Genomic DNA, 18,157 nt, shown 5'->3' with positions numbered 1-18,157 from the left:
ATAATTTTAGACGTCCGGCTGATTTATTTATTTCTTGTAAAGTGTAGGTATCATTTGGATTTTGAATTTCCAACGACACATGTTACCTACCTACTTCGGTAATAAAATTACACATACCTATATTACTTCAAGCACTTGTCTTTACAAAAGGAAAAACTTTTTTATTATTGACATTTTAAGAAAAATATATTCTGCATCAAAAATGGTTAATCCTGTTTATACTTTTCCAAATTTCTATGATTATTAGAGGATGACTATTAGGTAGCTATCACACTTTCCGTAGCATTGAACTAAATGAGATTTGTGCTTATTTAGCATTTTAAAACAAGAAAAGCGTTTTGATTTTTAGGACTTCAACTATATACCGGGTGCGCCTCAAAAGTGGCTCGCTATAACTGTTCTATTTCTTCAGATAAAAAACGAGATTTGGTATGTTAGTATATGACATAAATTAAGATTGATTGACGTATTTTTTGACAATTTGTTTTTGGTCACTTCCTGTTTCACCGGAAGTGACTACAACTTTTGATCTTTAAATTGCACCCTTGGTATTTTTTTTATTTAATTCGATAGAAAATGACACTCTGAGTAGAATGACATATCATATGTCAAATTTTGAAATTTTCTTATATGGTTTATTTGAAATTGTAACATGCGGATCATAACGACAATTTGACTCGGAATACCAAGTGTGTGGTACCAAATTATTCGTAAAAAAAAATGTTTTTATTTCAGATATGCTAATGAATCACCTTCATTCAATTTGAAAAATTTGAGATATGATAAAAACTCAATTTTGACATCTTTTAACCGGCCAGGACAAGACACGAGAAACATAAGACCATCAAATTTATTTTTTCAAGGCTCCTTGATTAAAAATTAGTGTTTTTAATTAACACAGCCATGGCGCTCTAGATTGAAACTTTAAATACGATTTTTTTCTTAAATGAAAATGTTATAAGTTGACATGTGATATGTCATTCTATTCAGAGTGACATTTTCTATCGAATAAAGTAAAAAGATACCGAGGGTGCCATGTTATAGGAGTGGGCCACGTTTGAGACCCACCCGGTATATATTTATTTTTTAATTTTCTTTAAAACGATATGAAAATTGGAAAAGTATAAAATATTTTATGGGTAAATGTAGTGAGACAATGTGCATAATTTAAAATTATTTTCAAATGTACAGGGTGTGTCAGAACTAAGCTCCATACCAAAGTTATATTTTCTTCTTATGGAACACCCTGTATTTTATTTTATTTTTGGATTCTTGGACATAAAATAGGGCATTTGTTATAGGGGTTTATTATGGTTAAGTGCCTTGGTTTTTGAGATATTTAAAGATATTTAAATCTGTATGCTATAATAAAAAAGTTTGTCAACCCTTGTACATTACTTTTCAGAATTAATTCTTGTGCTGACTTTGAAGCCAGAGAAACAATCTTTACAAAAAAAAATTGATTGCTTCTTAAAATGTATACAGGGGTATCAAAAATTGCTGCTCTATTTTAAAAATTTTACATAAAAACTGTTCGTTATTTCAAATCCAACGCCCTCTATTTTTTAAAATAAATCGAAGCAGATTAAAATGCCCTTTCAAACTATATTAGGGTTTCCTATATCTATCTGGCTCAGATTTTGAATAAAAAGCGATTTTTCAATAAAATGTCACTCAAGATGGCTGGTGTCGCCATGGCAATTTGCTAGTGACAGCAGCGGCGCATCCAGAGAGTGAGTCTGGGAGGGGTAGTGGCAAGTGGCAATATTATTTAAATAAAGTAATAAATTTAAATTAAATTTTTACTCACAGGTATTGTGATTATGGAAAGAAACAAACTTAGATTGTTCTGGATTTCTATTTTGATTGATATTATTAATTTATGTTGTTACAATTTTAATTTATAACAGATTTTCTTATTTATAAATTTCTTCCTGGGAGGGGTAATTACTAGTGATCGACCGATACCGATACCGATATGAAAATATCGGCCATCATGCCGATTATCGGTATCGGCCGATATACAAATGTATATCGGCCGATATTTTATTTTGTTGATTATTCACGAAAAAGGAATAAAAAAATTAACTGAACTTGATTTTTTTAGGAACAACTTTATTAAACATATATGAATACAAACTGAAACGGATTCTTTAAAATAATAAACAGAAAAATAAACTAAAACAAAAAATTTGAAAAAAACAAATTTCCCTTAAATCTGTCTAAAAAAAGCTTTAGTATATGAATGTATAGGAACACAAACCGGACGATTTCCTTAAAATAAGACAAAAAGATAAACAGTAACGAATAAATAAAACACATAATTGGCACTTAACCGTCGAAGTCTTAGCTGTCACAGATTATTTATTCTTCTCGAAATATTTCCAATAAATGCTTTTCTTTGAAGCCATTTTATATTAGTTTAAACACAACACGCATTTAAAAATAAACACCCTAACAGGATTAGACAAATTCAATCCCAAAACAAGCCCAGAGTCTAGTGAACGAAAAATGCGTGTTCTGGGAAATACCGAATAATAAAATTGAAACTCGGGATGCTCGGAAACGGCCGCTGTGTCGCGAAGACGATTAGAGGATTTACCAAGGTCATTAATTCATTATTATTATTACCAAAGTTATTACTACTACTGTGGTGCAATGTTGCCAGATGTTCGGAATTAAATTATATGCATAATATATTAGGCGGAAGAACTTGAGCTGAACCTCGCCGCTATAAAAATCGGCCCTCGCGGCAATTAAAACAAATACGCCGATAGGCCGATATATATCGTATCGGCCTGAAACATATCGGTATCGGCCAAAAAAAGCCTATCGGTCGAACACTAGTAATTACCCCCATTACCCCTCCCGTATATGCGCCCCTGAGTAACAGTTAGCTATTTTCAAAATCGACATTAGTTTATTGACTTTATTTAAATTGATAACAGTTTACTTTTATTTAATTTACCTATCGAAATATAAAGAAGTAGTTCTTTGATACGATAACTTGTAATTCATGGTAAATCAAAATTGTTCCTTGTTCCATCATATCCTATTTGTATGTTTTTTAAACGTTTTTGGATACTACTTATTATAATAAGTGCACCATTAAAATTTCAAAACGAAATCTTTTGCCGTTTTCGAGATATGAGAGCTTAAAGTTTGTAACGGCTAGACGAGGCTCCGCCCCTCGTGACGTAGTCCACTACACCCGACTTCGGCCGTCAATCAGTTCGTAACGGAAACACTCATTTGAATTAATGTGATTTGTCATTTTATCGTTATTTAGACTATTTCGTTGGTTTATTTTCACAAGATGCATTCGGTAGGAGAAGGGTTCAATAAAGCTGATTCGGGCAATCTCCCAGAAGCGGACATTTTTATGATAATGGATTATTTTAATAAAAATAAGGAGTTTATTAGTTCAGGAATGAAGGAAATAAAGTTACAAAGGTACCTCAGTAAACCTTTTAATTTCTATTATATTTTCCTTCTAAGATATTTTCTATTGCTTAAATACCTATATCTGTATCGGAAAGCAGTGGCGGCTCGCTAGGGTAAAAAAACAAAGGGTTATTTACCCTACATGAAAGAAGGCAACCTATGCATTTTCTTAACTAACCTATGTAGTCTTCTTCTATTTGTAACATTAATACAATTAATTAGCATTTTGAGGCTTTTCGGCTAATTATTGAATTAACAATTGTTTATTGTTTATATTAATAATATAATTAAGTTAGAATATGAATATAATTAATATTGAATTAATACATAATAATTGTACAAGTAAATAAGAGACTTTCCTCAAATATATATTTTTTTGTTTCCTTTAATGACTAAAAGTAAATTTTAAAGCGCTAGTACCTTAAAGTAATATTATTATATATCGGAGTGTGGCGAAAAACATTTTAACACGCTTGTAGAAAAATATTTTTAATTATTTTTGAAATTTTAAAAATTTTAATTTAAAAAAAAACAAAAATAAATTAATTTTGATCAATTATGTGAAGTTAAAACAACAGCGATCACTATGACAAGTAGTGGCAAAAATTACACCGGAGCACAAAATTAATGCAAAAAATTATAATGTGCAATGCATTATTATATCCATATATTTTTTTTTACTTTTTCTGGGGTATGAGGTTTTTTAATAAATCGAAAGATTTTTTTTATGCGACGTTTCGCTCCAACATAGTGGGCTTTATCAGGCACTTTATTCTTGAAGTCGCCTTGCTAGCACCAGTCTGTATAAATTAGTGTGATGACTGTGTTTTTTTACCCAAGAAAAAGTAAAAAAAAATATATGGATATTATCTGAATGTTTAAGAAGTAAGAAACAATTAAAGCATTATTATAAATACTAGTAGAAAAAGTGTAATAGAAGCAAAGTGTAATGACTGTCGCATCCGAACGTGCAAGCACGCGGTAGCATTTCTTATGTGGCTGCATAAATTTGATGGTTTGAAATGCACTCCTCTTGATTGCTCTTGATCATGCATTTTAAGATGTCGTCTACTGTATTGGCCCCGAAATGAAAGTTTTCATTTGCCTCCTGCCTCGCGTCTTTTAATATTTCTTTAATAATGGCTGCTTGTTCTCTTTTTTTCGCCAATCCTCGAGGCTTTACAGTATTTGAAGCAGAATATCGTTTCTTGGCACTCAAAAATGTAAGGAATAACACCTGATTTTAATTTTATTCTTCCCGATTTCATAGTTTTTAAGTACATATATGTAATTTTCTGTCTTCTTCAACCTATGTTAAAAAAAATAGGAAACACTACTTATAAGTATTAACTTACATTAAAGTGATCTTCACAACAAAATCTGATGGTGCCTCTATCAGGGACAAAATCATGTCTTCGCATTGCATGCTGCCATGCTCGTCTTAACTTTATGTCGGACGGTAAAGAAATAAATAGTTTTTCTGGGGAATTTTTATTCGTATTTGTGCATTCTGGCACTACACAACGTTTCCTCGTCTTTTTTACACTAATATTGAATAAAAGAAAGACTTTAGTACTACCCTTGTATTATAAACAAGGGTACTACACTACGTTATACTATAAATTTAAAACACACTTTCTGTAATCGGGCAAAGCAGACCTGTGCATTCTATCGAGCGCGGTCGCCAGCCGACCTGTGGTGCTATGACGTAGCGGCTGGCCACGCCCCTTTCTCGCACAATAGATGTTTGTACGAGTTTTTGAGGTACTAAACGTACGAATAAAATTCTAATTTTTGGTAGATCTGTTATTTTTTAGTTGTACTTTCGATTGGTAAAATAAAAAAAAAAATTGTGGAACAAGCCCGTTGTATATTGGATTTTCTATAAAAGAGATTTTCTATAAGGCAAATTCATTTTCTTCACTTCCAACGACAGGTTTCTGCTTAATAGGTTTTTGATATACCGCACTATCAGCTCTGCGAAATAGGAAAAGTAGTTTTTCAAAGAAACGCTTGTCAAGAAAATTCCTATTTGGATATCTTTGAGCATAAACTCTTTAGGCCAACAAGCAATTGTCTACAAAATAAAAGGACTATTATCTGGCAAACGAATCTAAAACAGCGGAAGGAATTCGGACAATAAAAGTCGATGTTGTCACGTATAATTATAGAAAAGCAAAGTTGCTCGATATTACCTATAAATTGAATATATTTTAGTTCATTTCAGCATACATAATTATATATATATGCTAATATGTTGACGTAGTTCTTATTGTAATAATGTATATTTATCTAATTAACAGATTTCGTTCATTCTGCCTATTATAAAAGGTAAAAGTATTTCCTTAAGATAAAGTCCGCTTAGGGTAAGCTGGCAAAGCTGACAAAATTCATCATGGCATCCTGGATTCAACCAGTCTGATTGGTCAAGATTCTCGCACGTCTTGCTGCCATTGCCCCAACTTTATGCCCCTCTCTAGGAATAGTAGAAACCATAGATTTAGGAAGAACAGATATCACATTAACCCGATCAAACAATCGGAGGTTGACTACGTACTGTAAAAACCAACTGAGATAGAGAAAGCGACATTGCCACATCTCAAATTTGCGCCTATCTACTTAGTTTGATTTGCAGAAAAGGTGACTTTAAAACCTTCACCAGATATCAATAAATCTCAATTTCTTAATTAAATTAATAGTTTATTTTTAAAGAAGCATGCGTAATAATATGTTATTAACCAGGGGATATATGCGTTACTATTAAAGGACATGTTTACTGTTTAATGTGCTGAAACGTCTAGAACTATTGGCAACGTAGCTGCTAGTCTTCCAGAATGAAAATCAGCCGTCCGTCCCACCATCCCTCGCGACGGCCCTTGGTCTGTTATAGCGTACTACGTAGTGTACGCGTATACGTGTGTTTGAAGTCGGAAGCAAGGCCGAAGTGAACTTTTCAGTGTTTTTCAGTAGTTTTTGTTTTTGTTTAACGTACTTTTGAATCTGCGAATTTTCAATATGGTACGACAGTGCCAAGTGTGTGGAAAAATAAGCTCAAATTACCCGAATTTGTTTTTTCACGGGTAGGTACAAATTTCCGCCGTAATTGTACATAGGCGTCCCACAAGGGAGCCCCTTACAATTAAAATAATTTCTAATTATATTTGTTGAATTTTGATCTATTAAAACAAGAACGTAGTAGCCGATAATTGAATTATAATTCGTCTCAATTACTACCTAACTGTTGTAGATCATAACAAATTTGAATATAAACGTTGCATTTGAAACTTTATTATAAGCCAGAAAGTGACATTTTTTTCTTAAAATTGCGTCATATTTTGGTCATTATATACGATATTTTAAAGGAATTTTGCTCAACAAATAAACAAAGGTGTTTACCCGACCTTTTTTACATTTTACTGCTTTATTATATCTGCCCCTTCGGCCGTGTTTAGACAATTTTTTACCACCGTACAAATACTTCTTCCTAGAGTTATTTGTACGGTGTGTTTACCTTTTTTTAGAATGGGACGAACTGTAAATAATTTTTAGGCTACTAGTTTTATACATACCTTTATACAGAGTGACCCAGGCCTCCAAAAAAGCTTTTTACCTATTACGTTTTTGGTTTGTGATTTTTATTTCAATTTTTTACATAAGATGGGGGCCATTGTAACGCACATTTTCAAAATATTTTTGTCAACATACAGGATGATTCAAACCGCAATATATATGCTTAATACAGTTCATGAAGATTGAGACATTTAACTAAAATTTGATTGTCTGATGAAGCTACCTTTAACAGTTCATGAAGATTGAGACATTTAACTAAAATTTGATTGTCTGATGAAGCTACCTTTAAAAGTAATGGGTTTGTAAATAAACGTAATATTCATTATTATGCGACAGAAATCCCATACTGTAGCACACAGATTTGATACTTTTAATGATAAATGCCTTCTATTGAGAGACTAAAAGGTAATTGCCTCGTATCAGAGCCATCATAATACAAGAAGAAGACCGAAAGAGTCAAATCTTGTCTTATATTTTCAAAAAAAACACAATTTTCTGATTAAATATTGATTTTAGGTATAGGAAGTTATTAATAATATAAGATTAAACAACTATTACACAGCACTTCGCAGGAAGCTATCGATTGCTAACTAACTAAATCGTTACTAATTACTAATTTTGAAAAGTTCTTTTTAAGATCAAAAAAGGTAAAACTAAAACCTAAACTATCATTTGAGATTTAACGGGAAGTTCTAAATAATGTTGCCTATTCTAAACAAGAAAAATTTATTTATAAGTTTTATAACATCTCTAATTAAATTTGGACGAAAAGAATATTTCTGTTTGCTGTAGGTAATTTTCTCAGGTAAAATACGTAAATAAAAATGACTTTTTAAGTCAAAAGGACAAGTTATTCCAAAAAAGGACAGGTGGCAACCCTAGATATTTCTGGAGTGGAAATTTAATGGCAAATCTACAACTTTAGTTTGAAAATATGTTCCGGCCACCTATGTTTACAAAAATGTCTAAAATGTGCTTTACCATTGCCTCCATATTCTGAAAAAAAAATTGAAAGAAAAGTCGCCAACCACAAACCTAATATAGAACTGTTTCAGAAATTTGAGTCACCCTGTAAATATTCAAAAGTAACTGAAAGTTTATATAGAAGTAACTGAGAAAGTTTAGATTGAAAATCGACGTTGGAGCGATTTTCGAAAACTACCTACTAACGTTTCAACATAAGTATATATGGGATATTATTTATATTATTATATTAGACCTTATAACAAAACTCATCTGACAAAAAAGTGTTAATGTAGTATATTAATATGGAGTAAAAATTTTACTAATTACTTTACTAATTAAATTCCTTCCAAAAAACGATACGCCACTGGCCATTAGAACAATCCAAATGCAATTTTAGACTTCTCTGTCTCTTCTGCCCTTGTTTGACACATTGGAATGTTTGATACACTTCCAACGAGTATTTATGAATGAGATGTTCGGTCTATCTTTATAATGTCTTTGGTAGAAACAGTCACTACTATTGAAAAATCCATTGGCGGTGTTATTGTATTGTGTTTTATATCTTAAATATTACTATATTTTGCAAATGGCTAAACAAAATGTAGGTACATTTAAAGTAAAATAATATTATAAACTTTACTGGAAAATATTATAAAAATTCCTGATATATTTTTATGAAACACCGCACGCTCGTGGATATGGTATGAATCAAATCGGTCATGATTTTAGAAAATTGCGATCCCTTTGCCGTTGCCCCGTTGTTTCAGATCCGTTTGTCAGACTGTAGTAACATATACATTCCTTCCGCCAGCAGATAGTGCTTCATTTTTCTTGATAAAATAATAAATACTTATTAACCTTATTGTAGGTAAATTAAATAAAAATAACTTGTTATAAATTTAAATAACGTCCATAAACTAAAGTTGATTTTGAAAATAGGTACTAAGTGTCACTAGAAAATTGCCATGGCAACAACAGCCATCTTGATTACAATTTTATTGAAAAATTGTTTTTTATTCAAAATCTGAGCCAGATAGGTATAGGAAACCCTAATATAGTTTGAAAGAGCATTTAAATCTTCTTCGATTTATTTTAAAAAAATAGAGGGTGTTGCATTTGAAATAACGAAGTTTTTATGTAAAATAAATATTTAAAATAGACCAGCAATTTTTGATACCCCTGTATACATTTAAGGAAGCAATCAAATTTTTTTGTAAAGTTTATTTCTCTGGCTTGAAAGTCAGCACAATAATTAATTCTGAAAAGTAATGTACAGGGTGGGTCAAATTGGACGCTTTTAAAGGGAAACACCCTTTTCTATAGGAGATGACGAAAAGTAATATCGGTGTCTGGAGCTCAATTTTTATCAAAAACATGATGGTGAAAACCGTACATCGATATCTGTTACTAGGGAATGCAATCCCGCAAATGCGGGATCCCTCTGTGATTCCGCGGGATTAAATTTGCGGGATTTACCGTGCGGAATCGACACCAGGGGATTCCCCTTACGGCTTGGCCATTAAAAATAAATGAAACAAACAGGTTAGTTGTTAGATTTCTTTCTGGCGTGCGTAAGGGAAGAAAAGCGTTTAACTAGTACTTGTGGACAATTTGGTCAAATAAACTGCCGGACATAATTATTGGAACAAGGAAAATTTTAGGGTAAATTTAAAGTGGAATATTTCTTGAACTAAAAAAGATTTTGGGATGTGGTTTGGACCAGGTTTTAGATGCATCTATTGTGATTAAGATACTATGTGGTTTTCGAAAATATATTTAGCGAATTCTCGTATACAGGGCGTTTTATAAGAGTGTGAAAATTTGATCAGGAATCTTTTTTACCGCAAATTTAAAAAATCGAATTTTTTACCAAGTACGACTAATCTGTATTGAAATTAGAAAAAACCATTTGATCAGGTTTTTATTTTTTTTTTTGTTTTCAGTAAAGCAGATAACTAACGAGTTGAAAAGTTGTAGTAACACAAGTTGAAAAAAAACCTTCAACATGAGAATAACATTTTTATTCATAAAATAAGTAGATAAATTATAATAAAATTTAAGTTTATTTAATATTAAATACATTTTTTGAACACCCTGTATACATCGGTCCAAATTTCTGTACAGCTAGTTTAAGATACACGCTATATCAGTATATTGTGGGTCTATGCAAAATGTGCAATGTCTTTTGTACCATTTAGGACCAAATGTACGACTATAAATGCATATTTTTGGAAAAAAACTCGTATTTACCTTTAAAAAAAAATAAAAAAAAACACCAAATTTTTTTTTTCTAATTTCAATACAGATTAGTCGTACCTAGTTAAAATTTCGATTTTTCAAAAATTGTAAATTTTCGGTAAAAAAAATCTTAACCAAATTTGTACACTGTTATAAAACACCCTGTATACGAGAATTCGCTAAATATATTTTCGAAAACCACATAGCATCTTAATTACAATAGATGCGTCTAAAACCTGGTCCAAACCGCATCCCAAAATCGGAGAGAGAAAAGAAGAGCATTTATTGTTTACAATCCCGCCATTTTGCGGATCCGCGGGATTGATTGCTTTAATCCCGCGGGTTTGCGGGATTGGGATTTTGGTGCGGGATTGCATTCCCTATCTGTTACCGTTTCGGAGTTACGGGGTGTTTTTCAAAAATGTGCATTTTTAACAAATCGCTGTAACTTTTTTGCTATGGAAAAGTTTGTAATGCAGAAAATTGTAGCTGTGAGCAGCAATTAAAACGAACATAATATTTGCAGTGAGAGATGCAGAATTTTATGACAATTTAAACTATATTTAACAACACATTTAAACTATATGTAATAAAAATAAAAATTAATAGCAAACCAAGACATGAGATTTTGCTACAAGAGTTCGACATGTCGATCGTTTGTTATGGACAGACGGGACCGTTTTTGAAAATTTCTCGCGGAATTAATTAACTCAGTGGGGGTAAAAGATTCCCGCGCATAACGGCTAAATACTTGTAATTCTTGTCTAGATTATACGGGCAATTTAAAAATAAAAGCCTTTGTTCTTTCTCAAAGATAAAAATCCATGCACATGCACTAAGTCCGGCTGCCTCGACGACCAACGGCTGGAATCTTAGTTAGCTATTCAATTATTCTCGAAATTGGCTGCAAAAATTTGCTGATAACTTCAGCGTTCTGTGGCGGTGCCTCGTCTTGCTGGAAAAATATGTTTTTGAGTTCCATTAGGGGCAGATCATCAATAAGGGGTCCAAAGCCTACTACAAGTGGCGAACTTATAAAAATTTTGTATTTGGAAGGGGACTATAACAAAATATCAAGTGTGTTATATTTTTGAAAAGGTAATTTTAATTTTTTTACTTAGTTAAAAATATATAGGGTGTCCCAAATAAAAAAATAATTTTTCTGTTGATAACTCTTAAATTATGAATTTAAAAAAATATACTTTAACCATTAAATTCTACGTAAAAAGGTGCTTTGGAATACAAACTTTTCCATAGCAAAAAAGTTACAGCGATTTGTTAAAAATGCACATTTTTGAAAAACACCCCGTAACTCCGAAACGGTAACAGATATTGATGTGCGGTTTTCACCATCATGTTTTTGATGAAAATTGAGCTCCAGACACCGATATTAGTTTTCGTCTATCTCGTATAGAAAAGGGTGTTTCCCTTTAAAAGCGTCCAATTTGACCGACCCTGTACAAGAGTTGACAAACTTTTATTATAGCATGCATATTTAAATATCTTTAAATAGCTCAAAAACCAAAGCTTTTAGACATATTAAACCCTTATAGTAAAAGCCTTATTTTATGCCTAAGAATCCAAAAATGGAGTAAAATACGGGGTGTTCCATAAGATAAAATATAACTTTGGAATGGATCTTAGTTCTGACACACCCTGTACATTTCAAAATAATTTAAATTATGCACATTGCCTTCCCACATATAATATATCCATAAAATATTTTGTTTCTAAATCTTTCCGTTTTCGTATAATCAACCGAAGCGAATGTGAGGTGCGCCACCCTGTATATTAAATAGAATTCCATAACCCTTCCTGACTGATGTGGGAAAAGGGGGGTCCACTTGACGTGATATTCCTCATTTTTTATTACTAATTTTAAAATAATGAAAAATTGATAATGAAAATTGAAGGTCTATTCCTGCTTATTTGATTACTGTAATTATATCTAAAAGAATCTTTATTAATAGTACATTATTTTTAGTCAGAATATGCCAAGAGATGAAAATATGCCTGGAGATCAAAATATGATGTACAATTTATGAGTATTCTCTACATTAGGAAGACATTTGCATGACATCACAGGCCATTTTAGTTTACCTGGATATCACATTTAACGAAACCATATAAGGGTAAGTACCAATAAATCTTATATTTATTCGTTTTATAAATTTTGACTACCTTCGTGGCTGGTTCATTTCTTGAAAAAAAACCGGGGTATTTTTCGCTACTGGACGAGAAATCTATAAAAAGATATTTTTAGTAAACACCACTGCTTTGAATCCAAACGGAAACCAGCTTGTTACTGGCTTTTTACTAGAAAAACAAATTTTCCTAACGATTCAGGAAATATAATTTGTCTTTCCGTCTCCAGATGGGCCAAAGAATAAAATGTCTACAACTATTCAAGAACATGGCGCGAACAAGTTAGTTTTTAGTAGCTACGTCTATTATAAACTTGTTCTGTTAAAATGTTTGGATTCAACGCAGACGGGTTTAAAAATTTGATGGGCGTTGTTAAGAAATTTAATCTAATTTTCATTTTTTTTGTTAAGTCATATGTCATGGTGTACTTTATTTTAAAGCTTTTTGATCACATTATATACAGGATTATTTACGCTATTCGGCATGCAGTATTGTAGTCAAATGAAAATATTTTTAAACGATTGCTTAAGGACTATTAAAACTACGATTTAAAATTAAAGAATCTTTTTACATCGATACTTGACAAATTGGCGAAGGGGTATTCAAATTTTAACAATTATGTGTATACCGTGTGGTGTGTGGTGCATCGGAGCGCGGCGTTCGCAACAAGAAATCCCATGCCTTCTGAATCAACATGAAATCCATGCTAAACTGTCCAGAGGTATTGACTCCTGTTAATTTTTAAGCGAAGTCGTAAATATATTTTTTATAGATCTGCGTATGCTGAATACACATGCCAAATTTGAACAATTTTGGACCAGCATATCTTAAGTAATTTAAGAAAAACTATCTTTATTTTTAAATTAAAACTGAACAGGTAACAATGCAAAACCAAGCAAATGCCAACGCTAAAATTGTCAACTTATGATTTTGTCAATGTCAAATTATGTTTTCTAAACGTTAGGCTTTTGCCTCATTCGAACCAGTTTTATATTACAAAAATGCATTTCGTAGACTTGGAGACTTCGGAGACACTAACCGTAGATACTATAACATAGTACAGACAGCACAACAAATTACATTTGACAATGATAAAATCATAGTTGACGTTTGACTGGCTTTGCATTGTTATTTTAATTAAAAAATAAATGCAGTTTTTTTTTAAATTAGTTAAAAACGGCTCGTCTAAAATTGTTCAAATTTGGCAGGTATCTTCAGGATAAATAGACCTTTAAAATATCTCTTTATGACTTCGCTGTAAAATCAACAGGGGGTCTTTAATAATTAGAAATTGCTTCAATACTTAGAATAACTTCCAACTACTTTATACGAATTGTACCTTATAATCAAGAAAAAAGGCGTCAACGAGGGCTGGAAACTAATAATTCAATGGTACTTTTGGCGAGGTCAATCTCTATATGTCATTAACTAAAAATTGACATAAAACTTTTCCAAATTAACACCAATTTTGGAAATATTTAAGGAGGATCGAATGTTACTAGACACAAATCTATTTCCAGAAAATTCTTTTCTCAAATTTAAAACTACGCCATTTAAAATCACTTTTACTCTTTAAACATAAATTACAACCTTTTTAAGACCAACTGGGCGTAAGCGCCATTAAAAATAATGAGTATCGGCTAAGTAATAACACTAAAGCTGGATTTATAAACTAGGGAGTCGGCGTTCAGTTGAGGTTCAGTTGCAGTTGGATGTTCGGGGCAGTTGAGGTTCAATATTTTTGCATTTATAAACTGTCAGTTTCGGTTGTAGGTTAGCTTTGGAATTGTGAAAATTTCGAACGTTTTTCTTTCGATTTAAAAATACTTTTGATATTTGTCAAAGTTCCAACACAGTAATCCAAGATTACGCAAAATATAAACATTACATTAACAGAAATAATGAAACAACAATAAGGGTCATTTTCCAATGCATCGTTGTACTGTGCTTCACCTGATCAACAGAAGCTTATTCATTAGCTCTCGCCGAACGTCGCCAACGGTCGCCAACTGCCGATATAAACATTGACCATCTTTGAACTCCGCTAAACGTAAAACGAACTGCCAACTTTTCGACCAACTGACTTTATAAATGCGCGCGTTCGTTTCATAGCGTTGCACATTTTGAACGGCAACTGAACCTCCACTCCCGAGTTTATAAATCCAGCTTAATGTGGTAATAACGTCTAGGTCTTTGCCTTGGGAAATTATTTATCGATAGTCATTCTCCAGCCGCCTTTGACGCCGTTTTTTCGACCGTATTGTATACAGGGTCCGGCAATAGTGCGTCGGGCATATGTAGCTCCTAGAATAAAACACTGGGAAAATATGTTGAAGTGTAAGCTTAAAGTATGCACGTGGATGTACCGTATGATCGAATAAAAACGGCGTCAGCGATGGCTATGAAATGAAGATCGCTGTCATTTTATATGTAAAATTATATGGGGAATGTCAACGATGTTCATTTCCAAGCCAACTGGACGCCGTTTTTTTTCGATCATGCGGTATTTCAGAAAATATTTTAACTTCTATAGGGTGGCTCAAAACGTGTGAGTGGATCCGGATGATCATTTTTTAAACGGAACACCCTGTATATTATTGCATTTTTAGCTTCCTTTCAGATCACTTTACATTATCCTTATTATTATATTAAGATAAGAGTAAATTGTATTTGATAGTTTCAGATATATTAATAAATAAATAAAAAATATATATTTTCAGTCTTTCTTAACAAAAATATTAAAAATACAAGAACTGTTCTGAAGTCAAAGCTATATTAGGTATTTACTTTGAATGGTCTAAACTTACCTTGTCATTAAATATCGCAAACTTAAATCATACTGGATGTTCAAAATTCTTCGCCAAACTTTCTAAAATATAAAATAAGTTTTCTGGTTTTTTTTAATGGAACGCCCTGTAGATTATTTTTTTTACTATATAGACACAGTAAAGAAATATATAGACAGTAAAAAAATACGAAAATAGCCGATGTTCGAGTCATGTTTTTCAATTTAGAACTACAGTGTACTCTCTTTTAAGCGGACACCTTTCGTCACTAAATTTCTGTCCGTTTATAGGAGATGTCCGCTTATAAGGAGTGTGACGATATGTTATATCAAATAAAACATCCGTGTCGAAAGATAATATTATATATTTATTACATACATACTAATGTATAAAAATTTAAAAATAATATATGAAATATATCGATTATGAAAATGAATGAAAACTATCGAGTATGAAAATGTCTCGGGAAATGTATAAGAACTATCGAGTATGAAAATGTATGAATACTATCGAGTAGTAAAAAATCGAGTATTGTTTTCTGCACACAAATATTTTTAGCACATATATATGGTATTTTGAAGGTGATCTTCTAAATTGTTCAGCATCTCAAAGCCCTTTAAGTCTCCCCTTTTAGAACTGAATGATTTAAGATTTTTAATGGCCAATAAAGCATCTTTGTTTGGTATTATCACACCAACTTCCTCTTCTTCTGGGATATTATCATCCTCATCTCTACCACTTTCTAATAATTCATGTGTTTCGATCGATACCGAGTTGATAGTATCATATTCAAGGTTGACATCTTCCTGAAGTAAGTCTTCATCTATCATGACATAAAGTCGACGCTATTTCCTGAAGTGTGGTTTGGTTTGGTTTATTTTACATCTTTCGGCAATAACAGATAATGGAACTTCGTTTCTGCGAAATGTTGACATTGAACTCCACTTTCTTAAAAGTTCTTCTTTATTATTGATAATTTTGGCTGCCTGTTTTCTCAATTTTAAATTTATCAGTCAGTGCACGGACACTAGGTTTGCCTACGTTGTAAAACATCGATTTTTTTCCTTTAACGTTAACATACGTTTTTTTGTCGACATTTTAATTTGCAAAACAGATTATACACGTCCAAAAAGAAACCTATACTCAACAAGAAATACGTGGAATCATCAGCGCAGCATGCCGACAGGCTCTCTAACGATACTGCGCAATATTGCATTATTCGGGACAAAGAAGTCGTGTGGCGGCGGCGCACATAGGTCATTTTCGCCAATTTAGGCGGTAATAAATAATGCCTTTAAAATTTAAATTATTTTTTAAAACAAAAATAAATTTGTTTGGTAAGAAAATAAATAAATGCGTGGGATAATGATATTTTCTTTCATTTTATGCTTGTACAGGGTGTCTTACGAAATATATTATTTTTTTTCATTTTATTATATCGAACTCAAACAAAAACTGTAGTTCGTTACTTTTTGTAAGTGAATTTATTAGTATCTAGAAGGTTTACTAAATTTAATTTTTAATTTTAAAGTTAATTGAAAGTAAAAATTAGCTTGAACAATGAAAAAAACAACCTAAAACATTTAACAAATATAAATAAAATGATAATAACACTATTTTACTAGAGAAATTTATGTAATAATATTGTCAAGGATGGAATTATTCGATATATAAAATAACATATTTAATATTAATATATTTCGTAAATTAATAATTCGATTGAAAGGAAGTATAAAATAATTAAAGTTCATTGGCATTTACGCAACAAAAGTAAAGTTTTAAAATCAAAGTTATAAGCATAATTGGCAATTGCGAAAATATTTCCTTTCAATACTACGAATTTATAAAATCATCAAATCAGCACTAACGCGGTCATCGCACCGGTCATCGCACCGATAGACCAATAATGCTGATTCGATGATTCGACGTAACGAACCAATAAATACAAAAATGTCACCTGTTGGGGGGACAGTCGACAGTCGATAGTCGATAGTAAATTCGATAAGGTCGCGGTCGAGATTCCGGCATTGGCGTTGCACTGCCCTGACACTACCCCCGAGCCAGTGATGATGTTCGTCCATAAATATAATATGTAAGTACACATTTAGTTTTATAATTATTTTATTATTCGTAGATTAATTAAATTGATTATTAAGTTAAATTGAAGTATTTATTATTTGCTATGCCCCTAGTCATAACCCACAAAATGGGCCGTGACATATGTGGTGGAGGCGCCGGTTTTTATTAAGTAACAATTTCTTACACATCTCCATATATGATAGAGGCGCCGAACCCGGCGATAATATGTAATTTTTTCTATAAAACTATTAAAATAAAACTATGCTTTTTTAATAACAACTTTTTATACACCTCCGTATGTGGTGGAGGCGCCAAGCTCTCTTTTTGAATAATTATAATAAAATAAATTAAATTATTATTTTACATTTACTGACTTAAATAATTATATATTTAAAATGCTTGATTATTTGGTAGGACGGACTATTTTATTTATTTTAATTTATTGTATTAATAATAATTGGAGATGGCAAAATTTATATTAAGACTTAGGAATCTCTTATATTAGTTTTGTTTTACTTATTTTTTACCATTTATAAATTCAATGTGTAGGAACATTTTTTTTTATTAAATGTCCAGTATTTTTACACTATTTAGAGAGAAAATGCTGTCGAATCCTTATTGTTTAATTTTTCTTTTATCACTGCATATGGTAATAATTTTTGTGAATGTTGAGAATTTTTATTATTGAGAATAATTTATTTATTTTTATTCTATAAGGACACATAAAACGACATCCAGTATATTGATAGACAGTATATTTTAAATTATTTTTAGTGTTGCCATGATAAATATATAATGATAAATATAATTTTTAAATGAGAATTTTATTATTTCAGTTATTTAAACTGTAGAATTTAACCTGTTGGTTGAATATCATTATCAAGGATGACACTGACCTAGAAAATATTATTCTTGTTAGGAATATTTTG

At 31.6% G+C, this 18,157-nt stretch overlaps 1 long non-coding RNA gene across 1 annotated transcript in view; it reads left to right on the top strand.

The window, feature by feature from the left end:
• LOC115887101 overlaps positions 1-18,157 on the top strand; it is a 146,054-nt gene that overhangs the window by 109,210 nt on the left and 18,687 nt on the right. The window contains exon 4 of the long non-coding RNA XR_004051008.1: positions 12,203-12,350. This is a non-coding gene — a long non-coding RNA (uncharacterized LOC115887101). The remainder of the gene's footprint in view (positions 1-12,202; positions 12,351-18,157) is intronic.

The sequence above is a fragment of the Sitophilus oryzae genome, unplaced genomic scaffold, assembly GCF_002938485.1.
Source record: "Sitophilus oryzae breed Bouriz unplaced genomic scaffold, Soryzae_2.0 scaffold_551_pilon_pilon, whole genome shotgun sequence".
Classification (NCBI taxonomy): domain Eukaryota; kingdom Metazoa; phylum Arthropoda; class Insecta; order Coleoptera; family Curculionidae; genus Sitophilus; species Sitophilus oryzae.
This window is presented reverse-complemented; position numbering and strand designations above follow the sequence as displayed.